Source organism: Abramis brama, assembly GCF_963993115.1.
Source record: "Abramis brama genome assembly, chromosome: 4".
In the NCBI taxonomy this organism is placed as follows: Eukaryota; Metazoa; Chordata; class Actinopteri; order Cypriniformes; family Leuciscidae; genus Abramis; species Abramis brama.
The window spans coordinates 8,857,864-8,870,830 of record NC_139966.1 but is presented as its reverse complement, the minus strand read 5'-3'; the positions used below and the strand labels follow the sequence as shown (position 1 = coordinate 8,870,830).

Here is a 12,967-nt window from a genome sequence, read left to right as displayed (position 1 = left end):
TGGGGGGTTTTTTTTGCTCTGTGGCCTGATTTCAAAGCCCTTGGAGATCTTCCTGAAAGATGATCCTCATTACTGATATCCACTGTTACAGCAGTGTCAGCTTGACAGATGTCATTGTTCTCATTGGCATCTTCAGTCAGGGTAGCATTGCTGTAACCAGCGGCAGATTTCATGCTAAGGTTTCATTCGTCAACTGGGGAATCCTCTTTATTTTCCCCTGTTACTTTACACAACAAAAGTGAGGATCCAATCAACTCTGTATTATTACTTCTAAAAATCTTGAGTCTTACCTTATTTTTCAAAACTTTTGCGAGTTCGGACAAACACTTCCTGTTTAATCAGTGTTTCAGACAGCTCCGTACATTAACAATGGAGCGGTTCATAGTTTTATTTTGAACTTGGACTTAAGTATAAAGAAATACGGACAGTGCTTAGTTCAAGGAGTTCAGTAAAGTTATTCACAGATCCGAACTTCCCAGATCAATAAATCATGAGCTAAATGTTGTTAAAACTCAAATGACACCTATTTTCAATCCATAGATGACGAGCTACAACCTCATTTTCCTCAAAACGAGCCTTATACTACATATCGATCTCCGTGAGACAGTTTGCAAAGTGCAAAACCCAAAAAGCGCTACTACAAATATTAGTCATTAACTTCAATGTTACACACTGTAGTGCAGGGAACGACAACTGGCGGCCCGCGGGCCAAAACTGGCCCGCCAGCAATATTATTGCCGGATTATTTTGGAAGTCCTAAATGCTGCACAAAACTCATACTGCATATATACTGTGTGATACTGTACTCATACTGCCGCATACTGTGTGAAACGCCCATAAGGAATCATGCGGCGCGGGATTACATTTTAAAGTATAACTGTGCGTTCACAACGGACGCGAATAGCGCGTAAAATTCGCGCCTGCTGCGTCTAGTTATATGCTTGACCACTTTGTGTCCATTCGCACGTCAAAAGACGGAAGCGGTCAGAACTCTGGTTACTTTGGACGGAGCGGGCGGTCTGACTGACAATAGCCCACTCCCAACATCTTTTGACAGCGTATCCGCACTTCATTCTGACCACCTGTAGGCTACACCTAGCTCTGAGGAGCTGTTTGGTACTGAAACCATTGTCAGTCAACAACATTCTTTTTTTGCAAGGATGTTTGAAATAGTTCGGCAGAAAATAGCCTACTCATTTGTCAGTAGGGCAATATGGTTTTCGTTTATGTTGCTTAGAAATTTGAGTGATAGGCTTTGTCCTATTTAATTATGTTATTTATATTTCATAATTTTCTGTGGCATTTTTTTCTCTGCTGACAGTACAATGTTAAAATAGCCTAATATTTATATTGACACGAACACAATTTTTGTATAGCATTTATAATTATTATAGGCTACTTAATCTCCTTCTTTCCGTTAGAGACATTTGAATGTGAGATTATGGAAACGAGATCTAAATTTTGCGGACCCGTCAGGTCGGGAAATAAAGCGGGTGAACACAGAGTGTATTTTAAGCGGTTGCTGAATAGAACCTTGTGGGAGCGGGACGGAAAAAAAACAGTCCCGCGCAGACCTCCTTAAACCTTAGGTGTGTATGTGTGTGTCCCGAATAAATAATAATAAAAGAAAGGGATAAAGTTCAAAAGTCGGACTGTAAGCGAATGAGGCATGATTGCTATTCACACCTTTATTAAAATGGCTGTAATCTGTTACCACAATAGTAGCCTACTTGATCTGTTTAAAATGATTTCCTTGATATAGATGCCTAAGGTGTTAAATTCAAAATCAAAATTAAAATTTGTCTAATCCAGTAATTAATTTTTTCTATTTTTGATCTGAGCACAATCAGAAAATCAGAAAACCCGTCGTTATTCGTTTTTTCATTTTAGTTCAGGAAATAATGGAAAAACAAGTCGTTTTTCATCTTTTTATTTTTGAAATTTTAATTTGAAAAAACGATTGAATGAATGATCCACGGACGGTGACGGACCCATCATATTCCGCGATTATAGGCCTATAGAAGAGTATTTAATTTGTATCCACAGGCCTACTCTGTGTAGCTGGCCCGCCATCTACTGGCTAAAAAAAAATATTGGCCCGCGGCCAAAGTTACTTGCCGACCCCTGCTGTAGTGTCACCAAATTCAGTTTACACATCAGTGGTTTGTGGCAAGATCCATTTCCATTTTTTTAGACGTCCTTCAATTTTTTCTAAAACATTGTCCCAATTTTTCTAAAACATTTTCTCAATACACACAAAAGTATCATCTCCAAGATAAACACCAAGATATTTAAACCCACCCTTATTCCAAATCAACAAGCAGGTAAAACAAGTCAGTCCCTCCAGGATTTCGCGATGTTGCGATCGCAACTATTAACGCAACTTCAACAAATCCCCGTGAATTCAGTGCGACTTGCCATTTTGACCAATCACCGCAACTTTTCTGCAACTTTGACCAATCATCGCGGTCTCCAGTAGCCTGGGTGCCAGCCCGAACCCCGCCCACAAATTTTTTTGGTCGGGAAGTTCGGTCTGGACTCGATCCGTTGAGGAGTAATTATGCCCGGCTCCCAAAAGGCCGAGCCAATCAAATTGCCAGGGCGGGCTTTAATCGATGATGGACAGATGATCTGCGGTTACGTAATCACTCACATCACCAAAGAGCGCTTGATTTGAATTAGTTTACAACAAAGACGAGTGCAGCTGGATAATTGAGATTTCACGAGTTCACACTTACAAATAAGTCAGATAGAATAATTTCTGACTTCTGGCGACTCACTCTCCTCACACAACGAGCGACTCACTCTCCTCAGCTGGTGACACACTCTCCTCACACAACGAGCGACTCACTCTCCTCAGCTGGCGACACACTCTCCTCTGCTGGCGACTCACTCTCCTCACACAACGAGCGACTCACTCTCCTCAGCTGGCGACACACTCTCCTCACACAACGAGCGACTCACTCTCCTCAGCTGGCGACTCACTCTCCTCAGCTGGCGACTCACTCTCCTCACACAACGAGCGACTCACTCTCCTCAGCTGGCGACTCACTTTCCTGACGCAACGACTCACTCTCCTCACACAACGGGCGACTCACTCTCTTCACACAATGGGCGACTCACTCTCTTCACACAACGAGCGACTCACTCATGTAAGCTACATTGACCTAATATTATAATAAAATCTCATCCCTTATAAAATCCTGTGGTGGTGCAATAACTAACTACTTCAGTAAAGTGTTAAATTTTTGTGTTGTAAAAGTCATTTATTCTGAACCAATAATCTTAAATTGATTCTCATTGCATTTTTTTTTTACATTTATAAAGGTAATTTCCCCCTAACTGTCATCTTTTATGTCAAATTCTATACATTTTAAGTCACTACATGGCTTTTACCAATCAAATTGACTAGTATCAACAAAAAATATTTTTTTCCCACTGCAGAGAAAACAGAATCTGCATCAGAGGTGGCATTTATAAAAATGTGAATATGCAAAACAAGAATAAAACACTTAAAATAAACACTCGTAAACTTTTGTGGATTTTATAAATTATCTTTAAAATAGAATATTCTAAAAAAGTGACATTTTCCATTTTTGCTGATTCACATTGGTATCAAAATTGCTAAAACACATTTCAAAGTTACATACACCATTATGTTTTGCAGCTAGGCGAGCATTATAACGTGTGTTACAAAGTGAGCACATTTGTCTCTGAAGTAAAGGCTGGACTACAATAGAGCAGATGGTGAACAGTGTTTTCTGTGGGACATGGTAAGTCCCTTTGGGATGGACTTTGGGCTTTTTCACTTTGTAAACCTATAACATGCACAAAAAAAGATAACACAATAAAGGAAAGGGAAAAAACAAAAAGTATAATATGAGCACTTTAAAGGGATACTTCAGGATTAAGAATTAAGCTTTGTATCAGTAGAAAACTTGTAATATTTTCAAATTACCGTGCTTTCCTCCCTCATATCCCCCTTAGTGCAGCAGATTAATGGCATATTTCAAGAGAATCGTTCAAATTGGTATAAAAGCATGAAATTTGGCACAGATACTCTCTAAGGGTCACTTTTTGGGAAAAAGGCGTTGGCCACCCAAAAATTCAACATGGCGGCCACTTTTTCAAGATGGCGGCCATTTTTTCAAGATGGCCGCTATTTCTGTCCAACGCTCATTATGTCAATTGTTCAAACAGTGATGTAGGCATAACATTTTGTGAAAATACTCTCTTCAGAATGTTTTTTTGGAAAACGGTGCTTGTCCCTCAAAAATTCAAGATGGCAACCATTTTTCAAGATGGCCGCCATTTTTCTTGAATCTTTAATTTTTTTTTTCAAATGGTGATGCTATCATGGAATTTGGTACAAATATTCTTCAAGGAACATTATCATGGAAAAAGATGTGTGCCACTCAAAAATTCAAGATGGCGACCATTTTCAAGATGGCCACCATTTCTGTATATTTGGGTCACAAAAATATTTAAGTGTTATATATATATTAGTGTAGTGTATTTAAGTGTAGTAATATATATGTGTATATATATATATATATATATATATATATATATATATATATTAGGGGTGTAAATCGGACAGTTCATCACGATACGATACGATATCGATTCTCTCAGCCAGCGATACGATATTTTCCGATACTTCAAAAAATTCCACGATGCGATTCGATTCGATTCGATTCAGGGCTATATCGATCGATTAATCGATATTTAGATATTATGTTCACACAACCAGTTACGTTTTTATTAACTCACAAATGCAACCAAAATATATAACATGAACGTTTAATTAAACTCTTTGAAAATTGCACACCCTCTCCCAATTGGGACATTTATAACAGAAGTGGTCATTTGCAAGTACTCCGTTCTTGTTCATTTTCATAAATCATGTTTTTTATTATAATTGTGCATTCCAAGTAATATCAATCAAACTGCAGCTGGGTTGTTTTGATTAATAATAATAATAATAATAATAACTTAAAAATATAGGTAAATTACTAAATTAAAGTTAATTGAAAGTATTTAATATGTTAAAAGTTTTTTTTTTTTTTTTTTTAGCAGAGCAGATACATTCACATTTCATCTTTCTGAGTCAAACAAAACCAAGTAATTGCTATGATAAATAATACAACACTCTGTTAATCTTCATAACGTTAATCTCCTCAGCTGACATAGACGCCTGACAAACTTTGTTGTTGTGATAACGTACACGCAATTACAGGGAGCTTTTCCCTCACCACTAAACGAGCTGCTTTAGTAAGGTTCCGTGAAAATGTTTCAGGTTTTATTTTCCTTTTACGCCCTGAAGAAGATATCACGAGTTCATTGAAATTATCCATCCTCGACCACTTTTAGTCAGATTTGACGAAACTCCTCTTAGCCAGCGCGTCTTTTCAAAGTGACATCTGACCTGAATACTGCGCGCTGAGTCGCTAAAACGGACTTGTCGTGTTGTGTTCACCAACAAGGGTGCGAGTGCTTGTCTGTTTCTGCTGTAAAACATGAACTCGCGATGCCTTGACAGCGGACAATACCGGCTTTTGTGAAAAAAACTTGTTTATGGTTTAGTCAGTCTTGTCAGGCGTCTTTTTCAGATGAGGAGATTAACGATACAAACCGGCAGGCGGTTGGTGAGTAAACGAAAATGTGCGCTTTGGCGGAAGGATGTTACGTGAGAATGTGGAGAGTGTCAAAATAAAATAAAGGTGTATATCGATATTTTAAGTGTGGAATCGATGCATCGTATCGTTAGACGTTATATCGATGCATCGATCCATATCGATGTATCGTTACACCCCTAATATATATATATATATATATACATACATATATATATATATATATATATATATATATATATATATATATATATATATTATTTTGTATTTATTTATGTCTATTTCAATTTATATATAGTTTATGTATGTTTTATTTAAACTACTTTAATTATAATGAGTTTGCACTGGACATTTGCATTTTCTGAATTCGGAGTGGCAGTTGGGAGTTGAGAGTTGCCATGACGACTGTGGCATCCTCAAACAACACAGAGAGGACTACTGAAATTACACAGTTTTCGTCTCTCTCACTCGAAAATTAGAATGTACATTTCCTGAAGAAAATGTGAGTTGTGCATGCAGTGGCAAAATTCGGCACGGTTGCTAGGGTTTTACTAGGTGGTTGCTATGGTGTTCTGGGCGGTTTCCAAGGTATTCTGGGTGGTTGCTAAGCGGTTGCTAGGGTATTCTGGGTGGTTGCTAGGGCGTTGCTAGACAGTTGCTAGGGTATTGTGGGTGGTTGCTAGGCAGTTGCTAGGTGTTCTGGGTGGTTGCTAGGCAGTTGCTAGGGTGTTCTGGGAGGCTGCTAGGGTATTTTTGGTGGTTACTAGAGCGTTTCTAGACGTTGCTAGGGTGTTCAGGGTGGTTGTTAAGGTATTTTTGGTAGTTGCTATGGGGTTACAAGGTGGTTGGTAGTTGTCAAAGATGGTTACTATGGAGTTAGAGAGAGAATATAGGGCGGCTTCTGTCACTTTGAGTGATTTATTGTCCTTAAGCCCCGCCCCTTTTTGACCGTGGGAACTTTCCCACGCTTGCTCTGCCCCTTTTGACCGGTGGCTTTTTTTCCCACGCTTGCTCCTCCCGTATGGGCGTGAACAGAACCAGGGAAATATTATAAAATAAATTATATATTAAATTATATATTTAATAATATAAAACGTTGTATAAAAGTTAAAATACACATATCTTTAGTGTTCTCACACATTTGTAAAATGTTAAAATGTCAATGAAAAAGTTTAAATTTCATTTTCTTAAAGTTATCAAAATGTGTTAGTATTAAAACATTTAACAAATATTAAAACATATCAAACGCATAAACACATACGTACATTTAAAAACTGACTTACTTTTTTACAAGTCCGTTGTTGAAAGAGAACCAAAACTCTTATTATCCATCTCCAAAGGCTTAGAGCTTTTAACTCCAAAAATGACAAAATCCGAAAAAGCGAATAGTTCTATTTTCTAACATACATTTAAAGAAAAAGCTGTACTTTCACAATTACATTGTGTTTAAAGGTGTATAAAACATTGTTTAAAGTTTAAATTATATTTTCTTAAGGATATCAAAATGTGTTAGTATTAAAACATCTAAACAACATTTTATGTTAAAACATAAACCGTGGGAAATTTTCCCACGATCCACATTAAAACAACATGTATTAAAATTATACCGAGCAAATAGTTCTATTTTCTAATACATTTGAAGAAAATTTGTACATTCACAATTACAAGAAAAAGCTGTACTTTCACAATTACATTGTGTTTAACCTACCGCGCGTTTTGCTCATTTTTTTTTTTTTTAGCAATGAAAATAAACACTAAATGCTCTGTTAATTTTGATCTTTCATTTTCGTATAATACATCAATCGATCCTGTTCAGTGTCTATTTTTTTTCTGTATACTCACAATAAAAATAAAGTGTTTTGCTTTTTGACAAATAAAGAAAAATTAACATGATGCGATTTCTGCCTTCTCTCTGTCAGTAAACTCCCATTTGAAACGCGTTCGAAAATGATCTATAACTCCGCGAAAATTCAGTCAAACAGGCAAACAGACCCACGGGCATAAAGCTTGAGATCGCATCTTTTAAATGAAGTCATTTATATAAAAAACAAATATTCTCAGCTTCTGTAATCTGTATAAAAAGAGAGCGACTCCAGTCGAGCTCATTACGAGCTAATTCACAGTAATGTGACCACTCCCCGGAGAGCGCGTGCTATTCAAACGCAAATTCTGAGAACTATTTCAGATCTGTGAAACGCCCACATCAGCTGTAAACAAAGCGCGTCGCGACTCCTCGCGAGTGAGACATTATAGCCTACCTTATGGAGAAAATATTCCTCAGAACAGTGCTGATGAGGAGCAATATCTCCTGAAATGAGGAGCAGATCGCGCTGAGGAGTGAGGTAGGCTGTTTTCTTTTCTCACGTGTGGAATAATGTTGTGGAATAACATTAGTGTAGGCTTATGTAAACCGCAAAAAGATGAATCGCATTTCTATAATATGACTCACCTTTCTGTGAGATGAATGAAGGGTACATATTTGTAAAGACTGTTTAGCCTAAATATGAATCGCGCGTCTGTATGTGAAAGAATAAAGTGCTTTGCTATAGCCTACTGAGATGAGTAAAAATCGACTGAAATATGTTGAAATAAAATGTATTTGTATAAGCAACGTATTAAACTGCAAATTAGCATTTATATGCCCTAATATTTAATAAAAACAACGTTACAGTCAGGCGAAGTATGAAAGACAACATTTTGTTGACTAGATTAGGGTACAGTTTTTAGGCTACTGTAGAATATACCGCCACATCAAAAAAGCTTTTGTTTAGCAATTTCTGCTCATATCTAATGTTATGTATATATATATATATATATATATATATATATATATATATATATATATATATATATATATATTAGATATATATATACAATTTTTGTCAAAAATAAAGTCATAGACTAAGATGTTAGATGTTCAAATGTTGGCTATATTCAAACTAATGAATACATATGATAAAATGTAGGCCTGTAATCTTTTTTATTTATTTTTTACAAAGAAAGAGTACACTTGAAATATTGTTGAAATTGTAATTATTGTTGTAATTGTAACATTTTTAATAAAATAGCAAAACATATTTACAAGAGAGATGTAAGCGAAATCTTAAATGGTCAATATAAGTCCTCTTCTAAATACATCTTTTGTCCTTGCATTGTGGCTCAGTCAGTGTCACACCTGAATGAATGGGCATTAGGCAGAGTCATTATGCAGAGTGGGTGGGACACTGTAATCTAAGGTGTAAACTACTCCTCCTCCACGCCCCCCTCGCATAATGGCTTTCCAAGCAAAACCTGTTTTACACCATTTAAATCAATGTATTTTTTTTGTGAATGATAAAGCAAGACTATTTTCACATAATTTTGAAGCTAGAACTCAAAGGGACAACATCCATTAGTCAAAAGTCTTGTGGACACATATTTAATATGTGTTTTGTGGTCTTAATTCAGCAACTTTCATTTTTATTTTTTCCAATAACCACGCATAAACATTATTCTCTTAAAAATACAAACATCTACATACACGTTGCTCGCATAGTATGGTAGACCTGTTTGTGCTATTTAGAGTGAATTTACATGTGTTAGTATTAAAACATCTAAAACAACATTTTATGTTAAAAATGATTAAAAAGATTACAGTGTCCCACCCACTCTGCATAATGACTCTGCCTAATGCCCATTCATTCAGGTGTGACACTGACTAGAAGAGGACTTATATTGACCATTTAAGATTTCGCTTACATCTCTCTTGTAAATATGTTTTGCTATTTTATTAAAAATGTTACAATTACAACAATAATTACAATTTCAACAATATTTCAAGTGTACTCTTTCTTTGTAAAAAAAAAAAAAAAAAAGATTACAGGCCTACATTTTATCATATGTATTCATTAGTTTGAATATAGCCAACATTTGAACATCTAACATCTTAGTCTATGACTTTATTTTTGACAAAAATTGTATTTATATATATATATATATATATATATATATATATATATATATATATATATATATATAACGTTAGATATGAGCAGAAATTGCTAAACAAAGGCTTTTTTGATGTGGCGGTATATTCTACAGTAGCCTAAAAACTGTACCCTAATCTAGTCAACAAAATGTTGTCTTTCATACTTCGCCTGACTGTAACGTTGTTTTTATGAAATATTAGGGCATATAAATGCTAATTTTCAGTTTAATATGTTGCTTATACAAATACATTTTATTTCAACATATTTCAGTCGATTTTTACTCATCTCAGTAGGCTATAGCAAAGCAGTTTATTCTTTCACACACAGACGCGCGATTCATATTTAGGCTAAACAGTCTTTACAAATATGTACCCTTCATTCATCTCACAGAAACGCGAGTCATATTATAGAAATGCGAATCATCTTTTTGCGGTTTACATAGGCCTACACTAATGTTATTCCACAACGTTATTCCACACGTGAGAAAAGAAAACAGCCTACCTCACTCCTCAGCGGGATCTGCTCCTCATTTCAGGAGATATTGCTCCTCATCAGCACTGTTCTGTGGAATATTTTCTCCATAAGGTAGGCTATAATGTCTCACTCGCGAGGAGTCGCGACGCGCTTTGTTTACAGCTGATGTGGGCGTTTCACAGATCTGAAATAGTTCTCAGAATTTGCGTTTGAATAGCACGCGCTCTCCGGGGAGTGGTCACATTACTGTGAATTAGCTCGTAATGAGATCGACAGGAGTCGCTCTCTTTTTATACAGATTACAGAAGCTGAGAATATTTGTTTTTTATATAAATGACTTCATTTAAAAGATGCGATCTCAAGCTTTATGCCCGTTGGTCTGTTTGCCTGTTTGACTGAATTTTCGCGGAGTTATAGATCATTTTCGAACGTGTTTCAAATGGGAGTTTACTGACAGAGAGAAGGCAGAAATCGCATCATGTTAATTGTTCTTTATTTGTCAAAAAGCAAAACACTTTATTTTTATTGTGAGTATACAGAAAAAAATAGACACTGAACAGGATCGATTGATGTATTACACGAAAATGAAAGATCAAAATTAACAGAGCATTTAGTGTTTATTTTCATTGCTAAAAAAAAAAAAACGAGCAAAACGCACGGGCGCGTTTTTGGTCCCCAGAAGGTTAAACACAATGTAATTGTAAAAGTACAGCTTTTTCTTGTAATTGTGAATGTACAACTTTTCTTCAAATGTATTAGAAAATAGAACTATTTGCTCGGTATAATTTTAATACATGTTGTTTTAGATGTTTTAATGTGGATCGTGGGAAAATTTCCCACGGTTTATGTTTTAACATAAAATGTTGTTTAGATGTTTTAATACTAACACATTTTGATATCTTTAAGAAAATATAATTTAAACTTTAAACAATGTTTTATACACCTTTAAACACAATGTAATTGTGAAAGTACAGCTTTTTCTTTAAATGTATGTTAGAAAATAGAACTTTTCGCTTTTTCGGATTTTGTCATTTTTGGAGTTAAAAGCTCTAAGCCTTTGGAGATGGATAATAAGAGTTTTGGTTCTCTTTCAACAACGGACTTGTAAAAACGTAAAGTTTTAAATGTACGTATGTGTTTATGCGTTTGATATGTTTTAATATTTGTTTAATGTTTTAATACTAACACATTTTGATAACTTTAAGAAAATGAAATTTAAACTTTTTCATTGACATTTTAACATTTTACAAATGTGTGAGAACACTAAAGATATGTGTATTTTAACTTTTATACAACGTTTTATATTATTAAATATATAATTTAATATTTAATTTATTTTATAATATTTCCCTGGTTCTGTTCACGCCCATACGGGAGGAGCAAGCGTAGGAAAAAAACGCCACCGGTCAAAAGTGGCGGAGCAAGCGTGGGAAAAAATCCCCTGCTGGAAAAGGGGCGGGGCAAGCATGGGAAAGTTCCCACGGTCAAAAAGGGGCGGGGCTTAAGGGCAATAAATCACTCAAAGTGACAGAAGCCGCCATATATTCTCTCTCTGGAGTTTTTATATAGTTCTTAAAATCTTTAATAACTCAACTCAACTTTATTTATATAGCACCACTAAAAACAACGGTTGTTGACCAAGGTGCTGTACATTATTGCACATAACATTGGAATTAACACCATTTACAACATAAAATACAGGACAAAAACACAGAACATAACAGACACCGCACAAATCAGCTACAATTATAAGCCAAAAAAAATGATAGGTTTTGAGTTTAGCTTTAAACTCATGTAGTGTAGTGGCATTTCTAATAAAAACAGGTAGGCTGTTCCAAAGTTTTGGTACAGCAACGGCAAAAGCTCGATCTCCTCTCGTTTTTAATCTGACCCGCGGAACATTTAACAGTCTCTGGTTGGATGACCTAAGAGACCTTCCAGGATTGTGGATGGAAAGTAAATCAGAAACGTATACAGGAGCCAATCCATTCAAGGATTTAAAAACCAGCATCAAAACTTTAAAATCAATTCTGTAACGGATTGGGAGCCAATGCAGAGATTTAAGAACAGGGGTAATGTGCTCTCGTTTTCCGCACACCAGTGAGGAGCCTAGCAGCTGCATTCTGCACCATTTGCAGACGGTTAAGAGTTGCTTGGTTAGTGCCCAAATACAGGGAATTACAATAGTCAAGCCTTGTCGAAATAAAAGCATGAATCACTCTGTCAAAGTCCTTAAAAGAAAGAAATGATTTAACTTTGGCTAGAACTCAGATGAAAAAACGGTTTTGACTACCGTACTAATCTGTTTGTCAAATTTGAGAGCACTATCGAAAACCACGCCCAGATTCTTTACTAATGGTTTCACACATGGAGATAAGGAGCCAAAATTTGAGCAAAGGGAGCTAGCAGCTTCTGATGGTTCAAAAACTATGATATCAGTTTTGCCTTTATTAAGGTGAAGAAAATTTAGGGACATCCAGGCCTTTACCTCTGCTAGACAAGCCAGCAGAGTATCTAAACCCATGTTATTTGATCCCAGGGGCAAATAGACTTGGGTATCGTCAGCATAACTATGAAAGGAGATGCCATGTTTAGTGTCTGACAGATGAATCGAGACACAAAATCCTAAATAAATAGCCTAATTTTGGGATATTTAATATATCAATTAAATGCATTAAAGTCAGTAATCATTTTTCAAACGTGTTATTTGTGTCACGTCTGTTTTTGATTGGCATGAATTCAATCAAGGAGCAACTTTAGATCTGGGAAAAACTCATCAACTTTAACTGATCTCAAGCCTTTGGTTCTTTGTAAAAAGGACTGAATTTTGGTGAAAGAGTAAGCACTCTCCACATCCATCTGTGCGTTTCCACTAACATCAACAGACTC

The 12,967-nt window shown here is 35.9% G+C and overlaps 1 protein-coding gene across 3 annotated transcripts in view; it reads right to left on the bottom strand.

Moving 5' to 3' along the window:
• The window catches only part of LOC311081630 (uncharacterized protein), a 178,215-nt gene that overhangs the window by 164,242 nt on the left and 1,006 nt on the right, over window positions 1–12,967 (bottom strand). The gene's annotated exons all lie outside the window — the stretch shown is intronic.